The sequence below is a fragment of the Marmota marmota genome, unplaced genomic scaffold (genome assembly GCF_001458135.2).
Source record: "Marmota marmota marmota unplaced genomic scaffold, marMar, whole genome shotgun sequence".
In the NCBI taxonomy this organism is placed as follows: Eukaryota; Metazoa; Chordata; class Mammalia; order Rodentia; family Sciuridae; genus Marmota; species Marmota marmota.
This window is the reverse complement of record NW_026000241.1, coordinates 3,397,330-3,421,736: the sequence shown is the minus strand read 5'-3', so window position 1 is coordinate 3,421,736 and position 24,407 is coordinate 3,397,330. Positions and strand designations below refer to the sequence as shown.

General features: G+C 37.5%; 1 protein-coding gene and 1 pseudogene across 6 annotated transcripts in view; one reads left to right on the top strand and one right to left on the bottom strand.

The window, feature by feature from the left end:
* LOC107145002 (adhesion G protein-coupled receptor E2-like) overlaps nucleotides 1–24,407 on the top strand; it is a 452,375-nt gene that overhangs the window by 295,428 nt on the left and 132,540 nt on the right. The gene's annotated exons all lie outside the window — the stretch shown is intronic.
* Nucleotides 2,033–4,953, bottom strand: LOC107144986 (annotated as a pseudogene).

The following is a 24,407-nucleotide window of genomic DNA, read 5'->3' as shown; positions in this document are numbered from 1 at the left end:
GGTGCTGTGTTTTTATTGAGCACCATGTCCACAGGACTTTCCACAGTCACTGGCAGAAACGATCAACTACGTGTCTCCAAGTGGAGCCGGCACAAAGGAAAAATTAGAACAAGAAGCCCCACCTGATGCATCCTATGACTGAGAGATGACTTTAAACAGGACAAAGCAAGTACTTACATCACACATTTAATATCTTCCATTATAATGTGAAACATTTCTTTTACATATCATAATCTACCTGTTGAAGTTTGAAAGATTGTTGTCCATGTGTGAGGGGCTTGCTCATTAGGCATCAGGCTTAGAGTGACATGTTCATTTTTTAAATTATTGACCTATATTCCTGTTTATGTTTAAAAACACATACACACACACACACACACACACACACACACTTCTGGTGCTTTCTACAATATATGGCTCCTTGCATTGTTCTTGTCAGCTAAAAGGCAAGTTGAGGCAACAAAACGTGAGAACCAAGTTTATTCAAGCCACAGTGAGGGTGACCACCTGGAGAAACACCTATTCTAGTTGTGCAGAGTCAGTGCTCCAAAATGGCAGGGGGTGGGGGGTCTGGTTTCATAGATACAAGAAGAACATACATAGACTCAGAGAGCAGAACTGTGGTCATCAGGAGGGACTAGGAGGTTATGGGCTTAGAGATTGAGGAGACACGGGTCAAGGTGCACAGAGCTGTGTAGACTGAATAAGTCTGGATGTCTGCTGAGGACCACGGTTAATATCACTATACCACACACTGTAACTCTGCTAAGAAATCAGAGTTTGGCTGTGCCGACCACCAAAGATAAAAGGTAACTATTTCAGGTAATAGAATTAGGATTTCTTAACTACTCAGGCCAAATGAATGTGATGGAAGTGAAAGTGTCCCTTGAAGGACTTTGGCATTTTCTGCTGCTCTCTCTTTTGTAGCCCTGCGTCTGCCGTGGGAACAAATCCCCATATCCTCACCAGCATTTATTATTATTTGTATTCTTGATGATTGCCATTCTAACTGGAGTGAGACAAAACCTCAGTATAGTTTTGATTTGCATTTCCCCTATTAATGGAGATGTTAAAAACGTTTCCCATATTATTGTCTATTTATGTTTCTTTTTTTGAGAAATGTCTGTTAGTACATTTGCCCATCAGACATTTAATGAATATCTAAATATTAGCATAACATGACTTTCAGATTTAAGTTGCTGACTACATAATAAGGGGGAAAATATTTGCCAGCTACTTCTCTGACAGGGAGTTAATGCCCGCAATATATAAAGACGTAAAAAAAAAAAAAAACTCTACACAAAAAATTAATAATAATAACTCAATCAATAAATGGGCAAAAGAACTAAACAGAACTTTCTCCAAATAAGTAACACAAATGATCAACAAATATATGAAAAAAAATTCAACATCTCTAGCAACCAGGGAAATGCAAATCAAAATTACACTAACATTTCATCTCATTCTAGCCAGAATGGCAATCATCAAGAATACAAACAAAAACAAATGTTGGCAAGGACATGGAGAAAAATTTATACTCATACATTGATGGTGGGACTGCAAATTGGTACACAACCACTCTGAGAAGCAGTGTGGAGATTCCTCAGAAAATTAGAAATGGAACCACCATATGATCCAACTAGTATTTATCCAAAAGAACTAAAATCAGCATAACATAGTGATACAGCCATGTCAATGTTTATAGAGTACAATTCACAATAGTCAAATTATGGGATCAACCCAGATGCCTGTCAAGATGAATGGATCAAGAAAATGTGGAAGATACACACAATTATTCAGCCATAAAGGTTAATAAAGGTATTTTCCAGTAAGTGGATGGAAATGGAGAAAATCATGCTAAGTGAAATAAGCCATATTCAGAAAGTCAAGGGTTGGATGTTTCTCAGGGCCCATTGTTGGAGGAAAGGATCTATGGAAGGGAGCTCAGGTGGCCTGACTATGGCTTCAGACCCCAGCCTACAAACATCCAGCCCTCAAATGTGAGAGAACTCAGACAAGACTGGCAAAGCACCTATAGTTGACTCATAGATGACCCCAGATCCATGAAGACATCCGTAGAGACCAGAAGACATCCCAACAACAGAGACGCCTATGAGATGAGAAAAGCATTATCTTAAACAGCTTGCCTTATGAATAGCTCTTTATGCAGCAAAAGCTCACTGATACAATGAGGTTATTTAGAATAATTTGATGTTTCTCTTGAGACTTTTTCCTGATATTTGGATATAGCATTCATAATAACCTTTATTTTTATGTTTTTTTCACATAACTGTATAGAAAAAGAATACCATTGAGATTCCCTCCTAAGCAACAGGGAGAGATTGTAAGAACACATATTAAATTTTTTTCAGGCATATCTTGTATGCCTTAACCACATGTTCATCCCCAGAGGCCAGACTGGGCCTCTTAATGAATGTCTCAGATGAGTTGTCCTTTTATCATTGGATTTAAGTGAATTTAGTGCACAATATATAGAGAGAAATCCATGATAAACAATGTTTAGCTTATCTATTCACCTGCATTTTAATGACTATGGCAAAAATAGGAGGAGGAGTTATTTTGATTTTTAGTGATGAAAGGAGTTATATTTGTAGACAGTACAAATATGCCTAGAATTTTTTAAGCATAGATAAAAAGGTGAGCCAATGAAATAAGAAAATCACACCAATTCCTTCAGGATAACAAATAAACCCCATGGTGCAGAGATGAAGCTTCCACACTTCAACACTGGCTGTGTGGATGGATGCAGCTTGACAGCACCACAGCCATATTGAGTTGTAATCTTCATGGCTGCTCCAGGGTAAGCCTGGTTGGATTTTCCTGCCTAGTTGCCAAGGAAACTATAAATAAACATGATTATTAGAGTGGTACATGGAGTTTTACAATAGGAACTGGCTCAAGGATGCACCTGATTCTTAGCTTAAGCTAAACCAGGTACATTCTGGCTCAGGTGAAGTCATTGTCCTAACCACTAAATATGCTCCTTCTTCTGACCCAAATTACAGGGATCCACATGGTCTTGCTGTGGCCCAGGAACATGCTCCTGCCAGTATGTTTCCAATAAATTATACCCTGTGTGATCTGGAACTCTCTGCCTCTCTTTCTTCAATCTCACAGCACATTGGAGCTAGTTTTCATACACAGGGGCCAGTTTTTTAACAAAACAATATACATCACCAAAAATAAATCTTTCAGAGTAGTTCAGTGTATCATTGAACATTTTGCTCCATACCATTTAAGGTCATCCCAGGTTCTAAGCCCATATTAAGTCAACCAATAAGTGAAAATTTGTCTTCAAGTGTACATTGCATTTGGAACATTTATTTGATAAATATTCTTTGCCTTTCACCACTATGATGGTATCATAGGATGCACTATGGACTCTGATATGAATAAGAAATAACACCATGATGAGGAAAATAAAATACCATAATGCTGTGAGATCTATTAGTATGTTCAGATCTGTGCTAGCAGAGAGAGTAGTTACTGTACAGATCGCGCAAGGAATAAAGAAAGTAAAAGTAAAAAACTGTAGTTTCAGATTGTCTCCTATTATAAAGTTATACAAATGACCTCAACTACTTAGTGTAGCTTATACCACCTTAGTATAATTCATCATTATATCAGTCAAATAGAAGTCTCAAATATTTTTCTAATATAATCTGTTAAAAATTCGGGGAAAGTAAGAAAATGACCAAAGGAAAAAGCCATTGAATAGCAGAAATCTTAAGTAAACGGAATTATTTAAAACACACAAAGAAGTTGAAATCAAAGAAACCAAAACATTAGGAATTTAATGGAAAGAGAAAGACCTACTTCCATGGTCTAATTATGAAATCACAATTACTACCTTTGGGGACTAGAGCCCTGCAATTGAAGAGGCTCCGTGAACACTGGGCCTTTGGGGCTGGAGGTGTGGCTCAGTGGTAAAGCACTTGCCTGGCATGTGTGAGGCCCGGAGTTCAATCCCTAGTACTGCAGGTAAAGGAAAAAAAATGGCCCTTTTATATTTTCCTCACAGGTGTCTTTTCAGAGCCCTCTTGATGTCTTTGTTCCTCAGACTGTAGATGAAGGGGTTCAGCATGGGGGTGACCACACTATACATCACCGAGGATGTTGCACTCGAATATGAAATATGGGTTGCAGCAGCACTGAAGTACACTTCTAGGATCATAAAGTAAAATAAGAAGACCACAGAGAGGTGAGATGCACAGGTAGAAAATGCTTTGTACTTCCCCTGAGCTGATGAGATTGAACTTATGGAGGACACTATCCTAGAATAAGAATAAAGGATGCCAGCCAGAGGGCCACCACCCAGCAGCACAGACGTAAAGTATATCACCATGTCATTAGGGAAAGTGTTAGAACAGGCACGGTGGACCACCTGATTCAGTTCCCAGAAAAAATGTGGGATTTCCAAGTCTGTGCAGAAGGACAGTTGCAACACCATTACGCTTTGCAACAGGGCATGCAGGACATTCAGGATCCAGCACACCAGAACCAACAACATGCAGTGCCGGGTTTTCATGATTACCATGTAGTGCAGGGTGTGACAGATGGCCACGAAGCGGTCATAGGCCATCACGGCCAAGAGAAAGTTTTCAAAGCCAGTTAAGACTATGAAAAAGTGCATCTACATGATGCAGCTTCAAAGCTTATGGCCTTGCTCTGTGTCTGCAGGTTCACCAGCATCTTTGGGACAGTGGTGGAGGTAAGGCAGATATCGGAAAAAGACAGGTTGCTGAGGAAGAAGTACATGGGTGTGTGCAGGTGGGAGTCCGAGGTGATGGCCAGGATGATGAGCAGGTTTCCACACACAGTGATCAGGTACATGGACAGAAAAAGCCCAAAGAGGAAGGGTTGCCATCCAGGTTGCTCTGAAAATCCCAGAAGAATAAATTCTGAAATGTGTGTACCATTCCTTGGTTCCATGTGGCTGCTGTAGCTACCCAAATGATAGAAAAAGACAGAAAGACATTTATTAATAAACTTTCAGAAATTTTGTATTAGTATTTTATGATAAAGAAATTATTTTCATATTTCCTGAATGAATCTTGTCCTCTCTAAGGGATCATCCTGTCATTTACAGTTACAAATTCCTTTCAATTTCTGGCTTTTCTTTTCTTTTCAAAACATTACAGTCGGGTATCCTATAATTACAAATTCCTTCATACATTTGAAGACTGAAAATTGAATGTAAACCTTGGTCCAGGAACTGATAATGTATGAACAATTCAGAAAATCAAATATCCTTGACCAGATATTTTTAAAAAATGATTTACAAAGGAGAAGGCACAAGGATACAAACTAAAGGAATTTATAACCTTTTCAATGAAATACTACCAGAAAATTCTCCAAATTTGGGAACGAGATGAAAAATCCAATACAGAAACTTTAAGAACCCTAAATAGACAAGATCATAAAATATTGACTACAAGATACATTATAATTGAAGTGTCTAATATACAGAATGAGGATAAACTTTTTAACGTCACAAAAGAAAAAAAATGGCAGATCATATTGAAATATAATCCAATTAGACTTTCTTCTACTTTCTTAGTACAGACTCTAAAAGCCAGGAGGGCTTGCAATAATGTATACCAAGCATTGAAAGACAATGAGTGCCAAACAAGCCTGCTATATCCAGCAAAACCAATCTTATAATTGAAGATGAAACTTAAAAAAAAAAACTTCTAAGAAAGCAAAAACTAGAAGAATTTATGACCACTAAGCCAGCATTATGAAACATACTTAATGAAATATTATACACAGATGATATGACAAATAAATACCAGAGCCAGGGTGTGGATGACTCTTACTAGAAGAATAAAGAAAGTCAAATCTGAATTAAACACTATGAATCAATCAAAATGTCAGAAAACAAAAATCATTACTCTATAATAATATTGAATGTAAATGGTCTAAACTCTCCAATCAAAAGACAGAGATTGACAGAAAGAATTTAAAAAACAAGAACAATATGTTGTTTACAAGTACTTCCTTTTACAGGAAAAGATCTCCACAGGCTGAAGGGGAAAAGTACACCATAAATAGAGACTGAAAGCAAGCAAGAGTAGCAATGCTCATATCTGACAAAGCAGACTTTAGGCCAAAATTAAGAAAAAGAGACAAAAAGGTCACTTCATACTGCTTAAAGGAATCATCCAATAAGAAGATGTGATTGTAGATGTCAATGTCCCAAATGTTGGTGCATCTAAATACATAAATAAACTCTATTTAATATAAACAATCAATAAATAAAATAATACTGGGTAATTGCAACACACCTCTCTCACCAATAGACAGGTCATCTTGACATAAATTAAGTAAAGACTCTTCAGAAATCAAAAAAATACTTTAATCACATAAACCTATCATATAGCTAAACAATCCTGATTCACCAACACACTAAATTCACTGTCTTCTCAGCAGCACATGAAACCTTCTCTAAAATAGGTCATATTATAAAACACAAAGCAAGTCTTAGAAAATACAGAAAAGTAGAGCTAATTCATCGAATCCTATCAGATCACAATGAAACTAAATTAAAAATTAAAAACAAGATAAAAAGCAAAACCCATTTTAAAAACATGTCAATTCAACTATACACTTTCGAATGAGGACTGGATCATAGGAAGAATAGGGAATAAATTAACAAATTCTTAGAAACAAATAAGAACGGAGATACAGCACATCAAGATCTCTGGGACAGTATGAAGGCAGTTCCAAGAGAAAGGCTTATTGGGTCGAGTGCCTACATTTAAAAAAACAGAAAGCTCTCAAATAAATAATCTACTATTACACTTCAAGGCTACAGAAGAGAAAGAACAAACTAATTGAAAATTGGTAGAAGACAAGAAATAATTAAGATCAGATCCAAAATAATGCAATTGAGAATTCAAAAAAATACAAAGGATCAGTGCCACAAAGAGTTGGTTCTTCAAAAAGATATACAAGATTGACAAACCTTTAGCCAACCTGACCAAAAGAAGAGAATATCCAAATCAATAAAATTAAAAATGAAAAAAAGGAGGCATCACAGACACTTCTGAAATTCAGATGATTAGAAACTATTTGAAAATGCACACTCCAATAAACTGGAAAATCTAGGATGCTGACAAATTTCTAGACACATATGACCCGCCTAAATTGAACCATGAGGATGTAGAAAACCTAAACAGACAGATACCATGCAATGAGATTGAAGAACCCATTGAAAGCCTTTCAACAACAAGAAAGAAAAGCCCAGAACCAGATGGACCCTCAGCTGAGCCCTACCAGACATTTAAAAAAAAACTAATGCCCATTTTCCCCAAGTTACTCCATGACAGACAGATGGAGGGAACACTACCAAATTAATTCTATGAGGACAGAATCACCTTGATACTCAAGCAAGACAAAGACACATCAAGAAGGAAAACTACAGATAATATCCCTGATGAACAGATATACAAGGATACAATGTTTTCATGTTGATAAAATATTAGCAACCCACATTCAAAAACACATTAAGATGAGTGTACACCATGATCAAAATGGTTTCATCCTACAATGCCAGATTGGTTCAACATATGCAAATCCATAAATGTAATTGACCACATAAATAAAATTACAGATACAAATCACATGATCATCTCATTAGATGCAAAAAAAAAAAAACTTAACAAAACTCATCACCCATCATGATTTAAAAAAAACACTAAAGAGACTTGAGAGGTAGAAGGAACTTATCTCAATATTACCAAGGTTATATATGACAAAGACAAAGCCAACAATCACTAAGTGGAGAAAAACTGAAAGTATTTCTTTTAAAATCAGGAGCAAGACAAGGTTGTCCTCTTTCATTATTTCTGACAATTATAGATCTTGAAACTCTAGCCAGAGCAATCAAGCAAGAGAAGAAAATTAAAGGGATGAAAATAGGAAAAGAAGAAGTAAAATTATCTGCTTGCTGATGACATTATCCTGAATCTAGAAGACCCCAAAACAACCATCACAAGACTTCTAGAGCTGATGAACAAATTTCAGCAAGGGGGCAGGATACAAAATCGATGTACATAAATCAATCACTTTACTACACTCCAATAATAAATTGAGATTTCATCTCACTCCAGACAAAATGGCAATCATCAAGTGCACAAAGAATAAATGCTGCTGAGTTGTGAAAAATGTCTCACAACCCAGAAAGTCCCTAGGAGGCTGGAAGGAAGGACAATCTGCCATGTTTCTGTAAGGATCCACCTTCCTGTATTCCCCTGAATCCCACCATTTATCCAAAATACAAATTAAGATATATTTAGGGAAACCAATTGAACACAGAAAACAAGCCAATAATTCACAAAATGAAATACACCAAGAACAATATTTTTGGCATTTTTCAGAGCAGCAGAATAGCCTTTTCTGTGTCTCGCCTACGTTATTTATTTACTTATTCACAGGAGTTGAGGGCAGGTGAGGAGGGCCTCAGTCTTCCACTTCTCACATGGATCTTTTCTTTGCCGTTTTTAGATTTTGGTTTTGAAATCAAAATTTTTAGCATATTCTAAATCCTTTTTTAATTGACATAAAACAATTGTACTACTTGTGGTCTACAGTAGAATGTTTCAATACATATAAGCATTATGTAGAGATCAGATCAGATTGTTGGCATATCGAGCACCTTAAACATTTATCATTTCTTTGGGGAACAATTTTAAAAATCCTCTTTCACTAGCTATTTTGAAATGCACAGTTCATTGTTGTCAACCATAGCTGCTCTACTCTGCCATATTACATTAGAAGCTGCATTCCTCCCGTGGAGCTGCAGCCCTGTCTGAAGCCATCAGGCTTCCTCCTGCCTTTCTCCTTCCACCATGTCCTTCCCAGCCTCTGGAAATCACTATTTCAATCTCTCCTTCTATTATTGACATACCCAATAGGCTCACTCTAGTCCTGGTTCTGGTATTTGTCCAACAAGCAACAGCCCTCCTTCTCTGAGATCATTACACCTTTTAACACTGAATGATACTCTCCATATGATACACCCCTGAGGACTATATGCCACTCATGCTAATTTGGTGGTACTCTGTCCTTGTCATTAGAATGCAAGGTACAAATGTGCAAGAACTTCATGTGTTTTGTTCACCTATTTTCACAATAACATGTGAGAACATATGAGTTGTTTAGGGGGAAAATGTGAAGAGGAGAAGTTTTGAGAAAAGATAATTGCAAGAGAACAGAATCATGTTACACACATTGACTTCAAAACAACTATAGCAAACAAAATTGAAAAAAGTTCTAAACAGGAAAAGAAAAAAGATATAAAATAGCAATAATTAAACAATATCAACATGGGTTCATAATTAAATTAGCAAACACCTAGACAAAAATAACATGATATATAATGTTCCTAGAATTGCCTGGCACATACCAATGTTCAGTTATAATTTTTTGAATGAATTAGGAATTATGTCTCATTATATTTGGACCTGTATTAAATGGCAAGGCAATGTTTTAATTAAGTTATAAAAGTGTAAATAGTTAAATAAAAGCTAGTATAAATGGGTATCTGGAAGAAATGGAGTTGGTCTCCTAACTTATATGTCTTACAAAAATTCAGAAGAATTAAAGACCTCAGTATAAAAGTAAATGCTATGTTTTAGACGAACATCAAGAAAACTAGATATAAAACCTATGGATGGGCAAACTATTTTATCTAAGGTGAGAAACTAAGAAGTAAGAAGATAGACACATATTTAACTAAAAAAACAATATAAAGGCTTTTATCTCCAAAAATACTACCACCAAAATCAACTGGGGAACAATTATTTTTAGTAATCATTTGAGATGCTGACTGTAGAAAATTGGCATCCAATAAAAATGGACAAATCAATAGTGATCTCGGACACAAATCTTTGCTAAAAAACAATAATAGTTTAAGGAAACAAAAAAAAAATCTCTAAATCCACCTGAGGGGAAAACCTAAAAGAACTGTTGTGTTAATGGGATTGGAGGTTTTAAATGAGCGGCCAATAGGCCCTCTCTAATTTTTCTGATAGAAGTGGGAAGTGTTACAGTGTCGTCAGGAACCACGTAAGCAACTATAAATGTTTATTTGTGGATATTTAAAATATAGATATTAATATTTAAAATATAGATAACATTTAGCTCAAATTTCCCCATTCAAGAGAATGTTGTCATTCTGGACCAAATCACTGCTTCTATGCAGGATCCGGGCAGCATCACCACAATCCACTCACCCTTCCCAGTGTCCTGCCAAAGCCATCTCCAGTGATGTCTCAACGTCCTCTGGGTGGACAAAACATACCTTGCTGAGAACCACAGTTTTAAATTACAAATTCCTAAATATATTCATAGAAATCATTCTACATTGATATAGCAATTTAATGAGAAAGAATGTCAAAGGCCATCAGAAGGGTAAATGTTGAGCCACACCATGAAGAACAATGCAGTCACTGAAGTCAGGGAACATTAGGCAGGGAGATGGGTGAGGCTGCCTTGAGGGACTACTTATTGGAAAAGTGAAGGGGAAGGATCTAGAGGAGAACACTGAACGGAACTAAGTTTTTACAATGTGCATAGGATCCTTTTGTGCCTTGTATGTAAAGTGCATAGAGATGGATGTGGGTGTAACATTGACAAAGAAGTTTTAGGAGGAAAGAATGGCTGAGACAATGCAGTTAGGTACTGTGGTTTCAGAACACCTATATGTCATATCATGGAATGAAAATCCAAAACTAGATCTATGTAAAAGAATAAAATATGAATGACTTAGTGATATCAGCATGGGTCACTGATTCAAGGTTAAATTGCCGAAGACTTGGAAATAAAAAAAAAACATAACAGGGACTTTTTAAGATTGGTGGGAGAAGCCATATCTAATAGTATAATTTCTTTCTATATGAAGACACCAGGATTTGAATACTTAGGAAAGGTAATGATAAAGAATGTGTACCATACCAGGGCTGGAGGTAATCCAACTTTTAGAAGCAGATGTAATCATAAAACACAAAAGGCACATTAAAGGATAACAGTGACATGAAGACAAGTAGAAATATGCATAAAGGCTCATTCATTTGCTCACATGATGGAGAACTGTCTGCACTCTAAAAATAAATGAGAGAATCCAAATAGAACTCGCTGGTACATTGATGACCACAAATTCATAAACTTTCACACATTTCCCAAGTATATTTATATCACAACTCAACAAAATAGCAAGCACTAAAGTTGAGCTAAAAAATCTAATTCCTATGTTTGGGAGAAGACAATAAATACGGGAGTAGAAACCATTCTGTACCCTCCATTCAAAAGCAAAAAGTTCTCACAACAATGTTTTCAACAGAGAAAGTAAATGTCTCATCAACTTATAGATATATTGAGCCTCATGGCTCAGGATATAATTGCAAAACAAAGTTCATGAGTATAGCCATCTTTAATTGATTATATAATTTCTAAATGTGAATGCACAGCCTGAGAGGAGAGTCTGCAATATGTATCACATATGAACTACTCTTGAGAGGTAGGATTGAAAGGTATCCATTGGTCTGAATCTTATAGCTCCATCTTACAAATAAAAACAAAATACCCACATTTAGCTGGATATCTCCCAAAGTGAGACCCTCTTTCTCTACTCCCATGATTGCAAAGATCCTTGAAAACATGTGCCCTTTTTTACTGAAATAACAGTACTACACACACACACACACACACTCCTTTTTGCAACTGAGCTTTAATTACTTTCTTTTCATTGTCAAAAAGGACCCTGTGAGTTCAGTTCACACCTTCTTTTTAAGTATAATGGATAAATATGTTAAATAGTTAATTAACTTAATCCATCAATTAAGACAACAACATTGCAAACAGCTACTGTTGACTCAAGGCAGGTTTGGCTCAGATGACTTCAAGCCAATGCTCTTAGTGTCCATTCTCTGAGCCTCTCCTGCAGGAACTTCTGGGTCTCACACTGACCTGGATGAGCACTCTGAAAAGAAGGACTCTGTGTGGAAGACTGAATTCTTCCCCGAGTGGTTGAAGATGGAGACTGAAGTTCTGTCACCAGACAAGGCAGCAGATATGAGTCAAGCATTGGTTCCTGGGCCAGACTTAGGACTCCAGAAAGAACAACTATGCCCTGTCCTGACCAAGGTCACTACTGATGGCTAATAGTGCAGCCAAGATACACGTCTTCTCAGAACTTCTGACTAGACACCTCTCTGTTATTATTCCAGCCTATGGCACACCATTCCCCTGGGTAACATTGTTCTGCACAAAAAAAAGAAGAAGAATACTTTTCTTGTAGATTCTGTTACCAAGAGACCAGGTTAAAACTCAGGGGAATCCAGTCTCTTGAATCTTCTCCAAGGATTCTTATGCCTTACAGAGAACTAACATCCTGACATCTCATTGCTGTCCCAAGCTAAAGTGTTCTCCCAAGTCTGATGCAGACAGACCTGTCTTGAGGATAGAGATAGGTCTCCAAAGCCTTGATTTGTGTTGGAGACATAATCCCTGATGTCTCCAAGAAGTTGCAATTTCCTTCTTCAACATGAGTGAGAACTGTGGCACTTTGATTATAAAATCATAGATATCCATTCCTTACTTTTGTTTTAGAAGATGAAAGGACACCCCATGTTCATGGATAAGCAGAATTTATATCAGAATGGCAATACTACCAAAAGCATTATACAGACTCAATGCAATCCACATCAAAATGCCAATGACATTCTTCAGAACAAGAAAAAATGTCTTAAAAATTCATTGAAAATAATAAGACACCCCAAAAAGCCAACCAAAGCAATCCTGAGAAAGAAGATCAATGATGGGGACATCACAATACTGGATTTCAAATTATTCTACAGAGCTGTAGTAACAAAAACAGCACAGTATTGGCATCAAAATAGACATGAAGACCAATGGAATAGAATAAAAGACAAGAAGACAAATCCACATAGGGACAGTCATCCGATACCTGACAAAGTTGCCAAAAATATATGCTGAAGAAAATATAGCCAGTTTAACCAATGGTGCAGGGAAAACCAGATATCCACATGTAGAAGAAGAGAAACCAGGTGCCTCTTTTACAACCTGCACAAAAGTAAACTGAAAGTGGATCAAAAACCTAGGAATTAGACCAGAAATTCTGCAACTGCTAGAAGAAAGTGTATGTTCAACACTCCAACATATTGGCACAAGCACAAATTTCCTTAACAAGACTCCTAAAGGTCAAGAAATAAAACCAAGAATCAATGAGTGGATGGCCCTAAATTAAAAAGTTTCTGCACATCAAAGAAAACAAGAATGTGATCAAAGAGAGTACAGAATGGGAGAATATCTGTGCACCTGCTCCTCAAGCAGGGAAGTAATATGCAGAATATAAATGGAATTCAAAAACCCTAACACTCTAGAATACAAATAAGAAAATAAATGGGCAAAAGAATAGACAGACATTTCTCAAAAAAGTATATACAAATGCCCAAAGAATATATGAAAAAAAAGTTTAACCTCTAGCAATCAGGATAATGCAAATCAAAATTACATTGAGATTTCCTCTCACTCCAGTTAGAATGGCAATAATCAAGAATACAAATGATGATAAATGCTCATTAGGACATGGGGAAAAGGGTACGCTCATACATTGCTGTTGGGACTGAAAATTAGTACAAACACCTCTGGAAAGCAGTATGGATATTCCTCAAAAACCTAGATTGAAACCACCATATGACCCAGCTATCTCACTCCTCAGCATTTACCCAAAAGAACTAAAATTAATATACTATAGTAACAGACACATCAATGTGTACAGCAGTACAATTTCCAAGTTATGGAACCTGCCCTGGTGATCACCAACAGATGAATGGATAAAGAAAATGTGTTATATACACACAATGGAGGTTTACTCAGCCATAAAGAAGAATAAAATTATGAAATTTGCTGGTAAATGTGTAGAACTAGAGAACAATTATGATAAGTGAAATAAGCCAGACTCAGAAAATCAGAGGTCAAGAGTTTTCTCTCATATATGGAAGACAGAGCAAAAAAAGGGGGATAAAGAGGGGGGAGTTGGATCTCATGAGAATAGAGGCAAGAAGAATGGAATAGAAAGATATTAACAGGGAGCTAGGGAGGATGAGAAAGGAAAGGAAATATGGAAGAGATCTGACAAACTTACATGTGTGCATACATAAATATACCACAGTGAACACGTCACTGATGTAAATCTAAAAAGTACCAATTAACATAAATAAATATCAATAAATAAAGCAAGACAAGTGGAGTAGAATAAGTGGAGTGGGGGAGGGAATATGGGAGGGGAAAAGGAGGCACTGGGCACTGATGGGGCAAATTAAATTCCAGGTATGTATGGGTGTGTCAGAATGGACCCAAATGTCGTGTATAACCACAATGTACTAAAAAGCATTTAGAAATGAAAAATTTTTTGAAAAAAACTAATGAAAATATTTGGGGGAAAGAAGTGGGAGAAAATATTTTGAAGATTTTCAGACGAAGAAATAATAGTTGTTTAAGGAAGTAAATATGGTAAACCTAATTCAAACATTGCACAATGTATTCATGGATCAAACATTACACAGTACAACATTAATGTGCACACATGTTTTATGTATCACCTAAAAGTGAATTTGGAAAATTTCAAGCACAACTACAAAAATTGTCAAAAGACACAAAGAAGAATATTGCACAAGTATAAAGTGACCCGTGCTAGAAGAGGGTATAACAATTATAAATATCTGTGTAACCAATAGTGGAACACCTAAATGTGTGAGTCAAACATTAAAGGATATGAAGGGAGAAACAGATTTCAGTACAATGAAAGAAGTGGTACTTTTATATACCAAATCCAGCTAATCACAACAAGAAAGTTAGTATGGAAGCATTGGACTTAAACTTCACATTAGAGCAAATGAATCCACAACATACGTTGAAAACTCCACACAGCAGCAAAGCCATGTAAAGTCTTCCCAAGAACAGTGGACAATTCTCTAAAGACCTTATGCTGTGCTACAAGATAAGTTTAAGGAGATGGACATCATATCTGGTGTCCTCTCAAATTGTAATAGTTTAAAATTAGAAATCAACATTAGGAGCAATTTGTAGAAATTAACAAATGCAAAGCATTTTTTTAAAACATGCCCCTGAACAACCAGCTGATAAATGAATAAAGAAAAATTTTAAGTATATTGGAAGAAACAAAAATGGAAACAAAGTATATGAAAACACAAGGGAGGAAATCAGATAGATTTTAAGGGAAATTTTTACAGAATATGAACAACTACATTTTAAAAAGAAAAGAGAGTGCAAATTTAAAAAATAACATTCTGCTTCAAGGAAATAGAAAAAGAAAAACAAACCAAGCTCATTGTCAGCAAAAGAAGAGAAAAATAAAATCAGAGCAGAAATAAATGATATTGAGACTGGAAAAACAATACAAAACATCAAAAAAATTAGGTTGGCCTTTGAGAAAGTTGATGAATTGACATTCTTCTGATAGACTGAGAACAGAGATAAGACTGGAAATATCATAAATGAAATTAAAACAGTACAAGTGACAGAACAAAAATACAGACTCATAAAAACTCTGTGAACTATTCTCCACTTTACTGGCAAACCTCCAAGAAAGGCATAAATCCCTGGACACATAAAACCTGCCATGAACTGGAAAAGGAAGAAAAAGAAAATCTGAAAGTCTGATAATGAGAGGGGAGAATGTCTCAGTAATAAGAAGATTCCCATATGGTAAAACATTAGTTTGAAAGCCCACATCCTTTGTAGGAGGTCTGTGCACATTCACAACTGCTCCTGTAAAACCAGTGGGTCAATGAATAAATTAAAAGGCAATTTAAATTATCTTGAGAGAAACAAAAAAAAAATGGGAACCAAAATATCAAACCAAAGGGATGCAGCAAGATCAATTCCAAGAAGAATGTTTTTAGAAATGAACAAGAACATCACAAAGGGAGAGAGATGGCAAATGAATAACATTTTGCCACCAGAAAATAGAAAAAGAAGAACAAACTAAGCCCAAACATAACAGAGGAAGAAAATCAGAGCAGAAATGAATGATACAGAGGCCGGGCAAACAATATAAAATATCAAAATTAGGTTGTCGTTTTAGAACGTTAACTAATTGACAATCTTCTGATAGACTGAGAACAGAGATAGCCCTGAAATAAATCAGGAATGACAGTGGAGTCATTACAACTGCACAACAGAAGTACAAACACAAGGACTTGCCACAGCAACTCTATTGTCCATCTTACTGGACAACTAGAGGAAATGCATAAAACCCTTGGCACATAAAACCTATGATGAACTGGATCTGGAAGAAAAAATAAATCAGAAAGCCTGATAATGAGAGAGGAGAATGAATCAGTAATAAGAAACTTCCCATGTGATAAAACCAGGACCTGCTGAACTCACTGCAGAATTCCACCCAACACTTGAAGAGCTGATAGCAGCCATCTCAAACTTCTCCCGAAGGCAAAAGAGAAAAAAAAAGAAAAGAAAGGATGGAAACTTTTCCAGACTCAGTTTACAAGGCCAAACTTACACTGATAGCAAAGCCAGACGAGGACCCAGGCAACTATATGGCAATGTCCTTGATGAAGGTAAAGCAAAATCTCAACCAAGGAACTAGCAAACCAAACCCACGAGTACATCAGAGATTGTGCACCCTGATCACCTGGACTCTATTAAAGGGATGCAGGTGTGTTTTTTTAATATGAAAATCAAGAAACACAGATCTTGACCAGAAGGAAAGTTCAAATAATCTGATGTTCTCCATAGATGGAGGGAAAGCATTTGCTGAAACTCAACTTCCTCTCATGGTACAAACTTTCAACCAATTAAGTGTCAGAGTCATTGACCTCCACAAAGGATGCAGATGACCAGCCCATGGCTAAGGTCATGCTGGTTGGGGAAAGACAGGTGATGTGTCCTGGAAGGTGTGGGAAAAGTCAAGGATACTCATTCTTAGTCACCCAGTTCTGCCATTTGTCGCAAGAGCAACCAAATGAGAGGAAGAATAAGGGCAGCACATTGGAGAGGAGGAGGTCACAGGGCTCCTTGCAGATGACATTAGTGTCGAAAGTGTATTGTCATTTCACACATCATTAGTCATGTTTATAGGGAGCAGTGATAATTTGAATTGTGCATACATAAGAGAATGAATGGTGAAATCAGGACTGTTAGCATTCTACTTCCTCGAACATTGATTTTTATCTTTGTTCATGTACCACAAATGTCTGCTGAGCACTTCCTGTATTCCAGGTGCCTCCACCCTGCCTTTATGGCCTCTGCATTCTGTTATGGACTGAATATTTGTGTGTCCTCTGAATTTCTTATGTGGAGAGCCTACTAGTGCAGATCACTGAAGCATTCCAAGCTCCATGGCATGAAAGTAGCCTGAGGTTCAGAGCAGTATAGACCACAAAGATGTGGTTTTATGAAAACTAAATAAGAGCATTCTTAAAAGTGCAAATCTTAAAACACGGCAGCAGGAAGGGAATGAGCTGCCCCATGCTCTACACTGTTGCAACCGCAGATTTCACCTAGTCGGAATACTCCATCTCTGAGAGGACCCCATACAGCTGCTCTCCACAGAAATCACCAGCCCTGAGACCTCGTGTGGAGGAGGATTCTTGGCATTGGAGCAGGACCCAAAGCCTGAAGTTCTAGCCCATGCAAGGCTTAGGGGGCGCCTTAGCAGAATCACCTATCAATACATCTGCAGATTGTCAAGACTTTGCACTGCTCCCACGCAGGTGACTCAGCTGCTACCTACCTACAGCACAAAGCAATAGCCCGGCTCCCCCCACTTCACCAAGCTCCCGCAACCTCACCAGACACCCGGGCGCTGAAAGCAGACTGCCGCCATCTTGGCTCATCTTTCTCGCCATATTATGTGGGGGCAGTCCCTAGATCGGATCTCCAATAAGTCAAGTAAGTCTTCGGGACTCTGGACCCAAAACCCTTAGTTCTAGCTTACGCAGGGCTCACAAGCTGCTTAGTAGAAACACCTATCAGCTCCTCTGCAGAGCTCCAGACTGCATTGCTCCCACACAGGTCACTCTGCTGCTGCCTATTCACAGCACTAGGCCGTCGCCCAGCTCCCCTCACCTCACCAGACACCCCTGCTGGAAGCAGATGGACTCCATCTTGGAAAACCTTCCTCACCATTTTGTGGTGGGTGTGGCTATAAGATCCATCACCATCTGAGCAGGTACCTGATTTCCAATCCCTCCCCCAAACAGTGGTAACTTGGCACAGTGACCACCCAACACAAGAACAGCTCTCAGTTGGACAGGAATGCACTGCGAACAGGGCTCCACCCACCTGGTGTGAGCCTGGGGGTGAGAGGTCCCACATTTGGGACCTGATAAATAAGAGAGGGGAGGGGACTAAAGTCTGGAGCATAACAGAGAGTTCAGGATTTGGGAAATCTCCAGGCAAGAGAGGGAGATGTTACCGGGGGCTAAAGTCAGATGAGGGGTCACAAAAAAAGACGGGTGAGATGCTATTTCCCTGCTGGGACTGGTGGGCGGCACTCCCCACTCCCAGACGCTGCACACCAGGTCCAGTCTTCACACCCTGGTTATCTACACCCTCCTGTGGGCAGAGGCACCTTCTGGATGAGACAACCCCACCTACTGGATGAGAAGAGAAAGAAACGGATCTCTAAGAGAATTTTTTTCCTCTTCTTCTTTCTCTTCTGTCCTTCTATCCTCTGACCCTCACATCCCCAACATATGTAAAGTCAAGAACTCTGCATGAAATAGAACTTTGAGGACTGAGTCACCTGAATAATATAATACAGAGGAATTGCATAAGCCCTTTTTTCTTTTTCTCTTTTTTCCTTCTTTTTTCTTTTTTCACTTTCTTTTTCTTCTCGCCTTTTTTCTTTCTTTCTTTCTCTTTTTTTCCTTTTTCTTCCTCCCTTATCCTCCAAATTATACTATTTTAACATCCTGTATTTTTCTAAAAATATGGGTGCTTGTTTTAGGCACTCTACTGTCTTCCCATGTAATTGTCTACCCCAAATTACCTCCTATCTCTTCTCCTGCTACTAACCCTCTTCACTAGATTTCTTCTTCACATTTCCTAAGATATATTAACTATATACCCTCACATCTTCTCCCCTCAACATATCATCCTATGCCTGACCCCCAGTTCATTGTCCACCACCAGAAACTGTAAACCTTTTTATGAAACTACTGATTATTTTTAAATAATAATTGAATCCAACACTTCTGGACATTGAGACTAAACTTAAATGTCTTAATAACAACAATTTGTTCATAGGTGATGTACTGTTGATATAGGGATTTGTTAACTTTGTCCTTCCCCTCAAAGGAGAGATCTTGGAACCCTACAAGAGCACCACAAATCTATAGGGTAAAAACAATAACACAACAGATCCACAGAGTTGGAAAGGAAGACACATGAGCAATATGAAAAGACAAGGAAAGAAAGTACCACAAAAACCTAGACAACACATCATTAGAAGAATTGGCAGCTACAACAGAAAAAATTACACAGAAAGAGTTCAGGATATACATGGTTAAAATGTTCTGGGATCTAAAAGAAGACAAAATACAACACATAAAGGCAGTGAAAGATCACTTTGACAATGAGCTTCTACATAAACAAATCCAAGAAGAAAAAAAATCACCTCAACAGGGAGATAGAGGTTATAAAAAAAACAGAAATCCTTGAAATGAAAGAAATAATAAACCAAATTAAAAACTCAAATGAAAGCATCACCAACAGAGTAGACCAGTTAGAATATAGAACATCAGACAATGAAGGTCAAATAAATCATCTTGAAAAGAACATAGACCATACTGCAAAAATGATAAGAAACCATGAGCAGAACATTCAAGAAATATGGAATAGCATAAAAAGGCCAAATATAAGAGTTATTGGGATAGAGGAAGGCATAGAGGTCCAAACCAAAGGAATGAGCACTCTATTCAATGAAACAATATCAGAAAACTTTCCAGACATGAAGAATGAAATAGAAATCCAAATTCAAAAAGCCTACAGGACGCCAAATGTGCAAAATCCCAACAGATCCACACCAAGGCACATTATAATGAAAATGCCCAACATACAGAGTAAGGAGAGAATTTTAAAAGCCACAAGAGAAAGGAATCACATTACATATGTGAGGAAACCAGTTAGGATAATGGCAGATTTTTCAACACAGACCCTGAAAGCTAGAAGATCCTGTAACAACATATATCAAGCTCTGAAAGAAAATGGGTGCCAACCAAGAATCTTGTATCCAGCAAAATTAAGCTTTAGATTTGAAGATGAAAGAAAAACCTTCCATGATAAACAAAAGTTAAAAGAATTTATAGCTAGAAAACTGGCACTACAAAACATCCTTGGAAAAATATTTCATGAAGAGGAAATGAAAAACAGCAATGAAAATCAGCAGAGGGAGGTAGTACACTAAAGGAAAATCTAAACAAAGAGGAAAACCAAGTCAAGTTAAATAACAAAAATAAACAAATATGGCTGGAAATGCAAACCATGTCTCAATAGTAACCCTAAATGTTAATGGCTTAAACCAATCAAAAGATATAGGCTAGTAGATTGGATTTTAAAAGTCCCAACAAAATGCTGCCTCCAGGAGACTCATCTGATAGGAAAAGATATACACAGACTGAAGGTGAAAGGTTGGGGAAAATCATACCACTCACACAGACTGAAGAAGCAAGCAGAGGTTTCCATACTCATATGAAATAAAGTAGACTTCAAACCAAGGTTAATCAAAAGGGATAAAGATGTACATTACATACTGCTCAAGGGAACCATACACCAACAAGACATAACAATCATAAATATATATTCCCCAAACAATGGTGCGCTATATTCATCAAACAATCTCTTCTCAAGTTCAAGAGTCAAATTGACCACAACACAATAATCTTGGGTGATTTTAACACTCCTCAATCACTACTGGATATATCTTCCAAACAAAAGTTGAATAAAGAAATTATAGAACTTAATAACTTAGACTAAACTGGCATGTAGAGAATATTTTAACCTGCATCAAGCAGATACACTTTCAACACATCGTGCTTGGAATACTGGAAATCCATATGCAACAAAATGAAATTAAACCCCTATCTCTCACCCCCATGCTCAAAATTTAACTCAAAATGGATCAAGAGGGCTGGGGTTGTGGCTCAGTGGCAGAGCAATTGCTTTGCACATATGAAGCACTGGGTTCGATCCTCAGCACCACATAAAAATGAATAATCAAAATAAAAATATTTTTAAAAATGGATCAAGAGGCTCTGTGTCTAATAGAAGAAAAAGTAGTCCCTAATCTTCATCATGTGGAATTAGACCTGAACTTTCTTAATAAGACTTCTATAGCACAAGAATTAAAATCAAGAATCAGTAAATGGGATGGAATCAAACTAAAAAAATTTTTCTCAGCAAAAGAAACAATCTGTGAGGTGAACAGAGAGCAAATTTTTACCCCTCACACATCAGATAGAGCACTAATCTCTAGAGTGTATAAAAAACTCCAAAAGCTAAACACCACAAATCCCACAAATAACCCAATCAACAAATGGGCCAAGGACCAGAACAGACACTTCTTAGAATAGGATATACAATCATTCAACAAATATATGAAAAAATGTTCATCATCACTAGCAATTAGAGAAATGCAAATCAAAACTACTCTAAGATACCATCTCACTTCAGTCAGAATGGCAGCTATTATGAAGAAAAACAACATTCAGTGTTGGCGAGGATGTGGGGGGAAAGGCACACTCAAACATTGCTAGTGGGACTGCAAATTGGTGCAGCCAATATGTAAAGCAGAATAGAGATTCCTTGAAAAACTGGGAATGGAACCACCATTTGACCCAGCTATCCCTGTCCTCAGTCTATACCCAGAGGACGTAAAAACAGCATACTACAGGGACACAGCCACATTAATGTTTATAGCAGCACAATTCACAATAGCTAAACTGTGGAACCAAACTAGATGCCCTTCAGTAGATGAATGGATTTTTAAAATATGGTATATATATATATATATATATATATATATATATATATATATCATATTTTTATATATATGAAGAAGTTTTTTCTTCATATATATATTAAGTGAAGTTATTCAATACCCCCCCAAAAATGACAAATGTTTTCTCTGATATAAGGTGACTGACTCATAGTCGGGTAGGGAGCAGGGAACTTGGGAGGAATAGAAGAATTCTAGATAGGGAAGAGGGGTGGGAGGAGAAGGGAGAGGGCAGGGGGTTAGTAATGATGGGGGAATGTGATGGACATCATCATCCAAAGTACATGTATGAAGACATGAACTGGTGTGAACATACCTTACATACAGAAATATGAAAAATTGTGTTCTATATGTGTAATAAGAATTGTGAAGCATTCTGCTGTCATGTATTTAAAAAATAAAATCAATTAAAAAATTTTAAAGTGTAAACCTCAGGGCATTTCATATAAAAATCTGTAAAAATATGCCTTTGAATTATCCATTCTTTTATAAACACAAGACTAAGTGATAGCTCTTAACTTGGGTGATAAACATGAAATTTCTGTTGTTTAGGAAAAAAGCATCATGAAGTCACAGATTGCATGAGTCATAGTCATCTATCAAGTGATCCTGGTGAACCCCTAGTTGAAGAGAGGAATAGAAAATTTTCTGGAGATATTGGTGATGGGGTGTCCCCAACACAAGTTAAGCCTGTGGGGAGCAATGGTCATGATAGTTTCCTTTGTCATATACTTTGGAGAAAACTTGATATCACAAATGGAATAAAGTGTCAGGATGTTATTTCTCTAGAAGGCAGAAGAATTCTTGGGGGAGTAGTAAAGACCAATTGACCTGGTTTTTTACCTGGTGTCTTGGGAACAGAGAATCTGCAAGAAAAAAAATTGCTTTTGGTGTGGAGCAATACTCCACAGGGAACTGATGCCTCAGGTTTGGGATAAGAAGAGGCAACGGAGCCTAATTTGCAGACACACAGTTGTAAATCTCTCCCCTGCTGCTGTCCCTTTGCTTGTACACAACCTTGGTCAGGATGGGACCACGTTTTGTACTTCAGGATCCTGCATGTGGCTTGGGGACTGTGGCTTGACCCCCCTGTGGCCTCATCTGGTGACAGAGCTTGTCTCCATGGTGCAGCATCCTGGGAGGCATCTGATTCTCCACCCAGAAACCTTCCATTCAGAACCCACCCAGGTGAGTCTGAGAGCCCAACAGGTGCTGCAGGAAGGCATCAGAGAGGCTGGAAGCCAAGGACAGGTACCTAAGGTCACTTGAGAGCCTATCCAGCCTCGCCCAGCCCTGACAGGTTGCTGAGGTGTTTGCTGCATGGTTTGATGAGTTCATTGGTGGATATGTTTACCATGGTGGGAGGAGGAGTGAACAGTGAGCTCCGTAATGCCAGGTCCTTGATGACCATGGGGTGAGGGCAAAGGCAGCCCCATCAGAAGAGGGTGTGGAGGCTCAGGGTGGTATCAGTGTAAGTAGAGCACGTGTCCTGGAAATTTGCAACAAATTAGGTGGAAAGGAGAAATGCATATCATCTATGGAGGGACCACACAATGAAGGGAGGGCACTTGGGATCTCTGAGGTGGGCACCCTTTCTATTGGCTACTTACTATCATAAGCCTTTTTTCTATAGTTATCCACATTTTACTGAAAAATTTCAGTCACTTCTTTTTCTATATTGACTTTTGGAGTGATTTTTCTTTTTCTGGCCACAAAAGATTTTGAATTTTATGTAGTCAAACATGTTTATCTCCTTACTTCCGAATCTTTAACTTATTCTAGATGATTTTGTTCTGCTGCCCTCACGAAATGCAAATGAAAAACAAATGGTTGTTTTTCCAAGATGTATTCTTACTCTAAAATGTGGAAGTTGTAAATTTCTCTCCGTTTTTTTTTTTTTTTTTTTACATGTGAATTACAGGACCAGCTTAATTTCCTCCAGATAGACACTGATGCAAGACTTTATTTAATTATGTAAGCTTTTCCGGTGATGTAGATATACAACTTTGTCAAATGTTAACTGTCCACTTTTACAGAATGCCTGTTTAATTTTATAAATAGCATTGAATATCGGCTTCATGCCACAACTTGCAAGGAATATTCTTTACTGCATTCTTTTGTGTTTACCTATTTGTCAATTTTCTTGTTAATCCATTCTCATAGAATTAAATTTTGGGTATTATATACATATATTGTTACACTGAACTTCAAATGTTCTATTCAGTTTATTTAATATAGCTGTTTTGAAACACTGAATTTCCTCTGCGTTTTTCTCCTCCTCCTCCTCCTCCTCCTCCTCCTCCTCCTCCTCTTTTTTTTA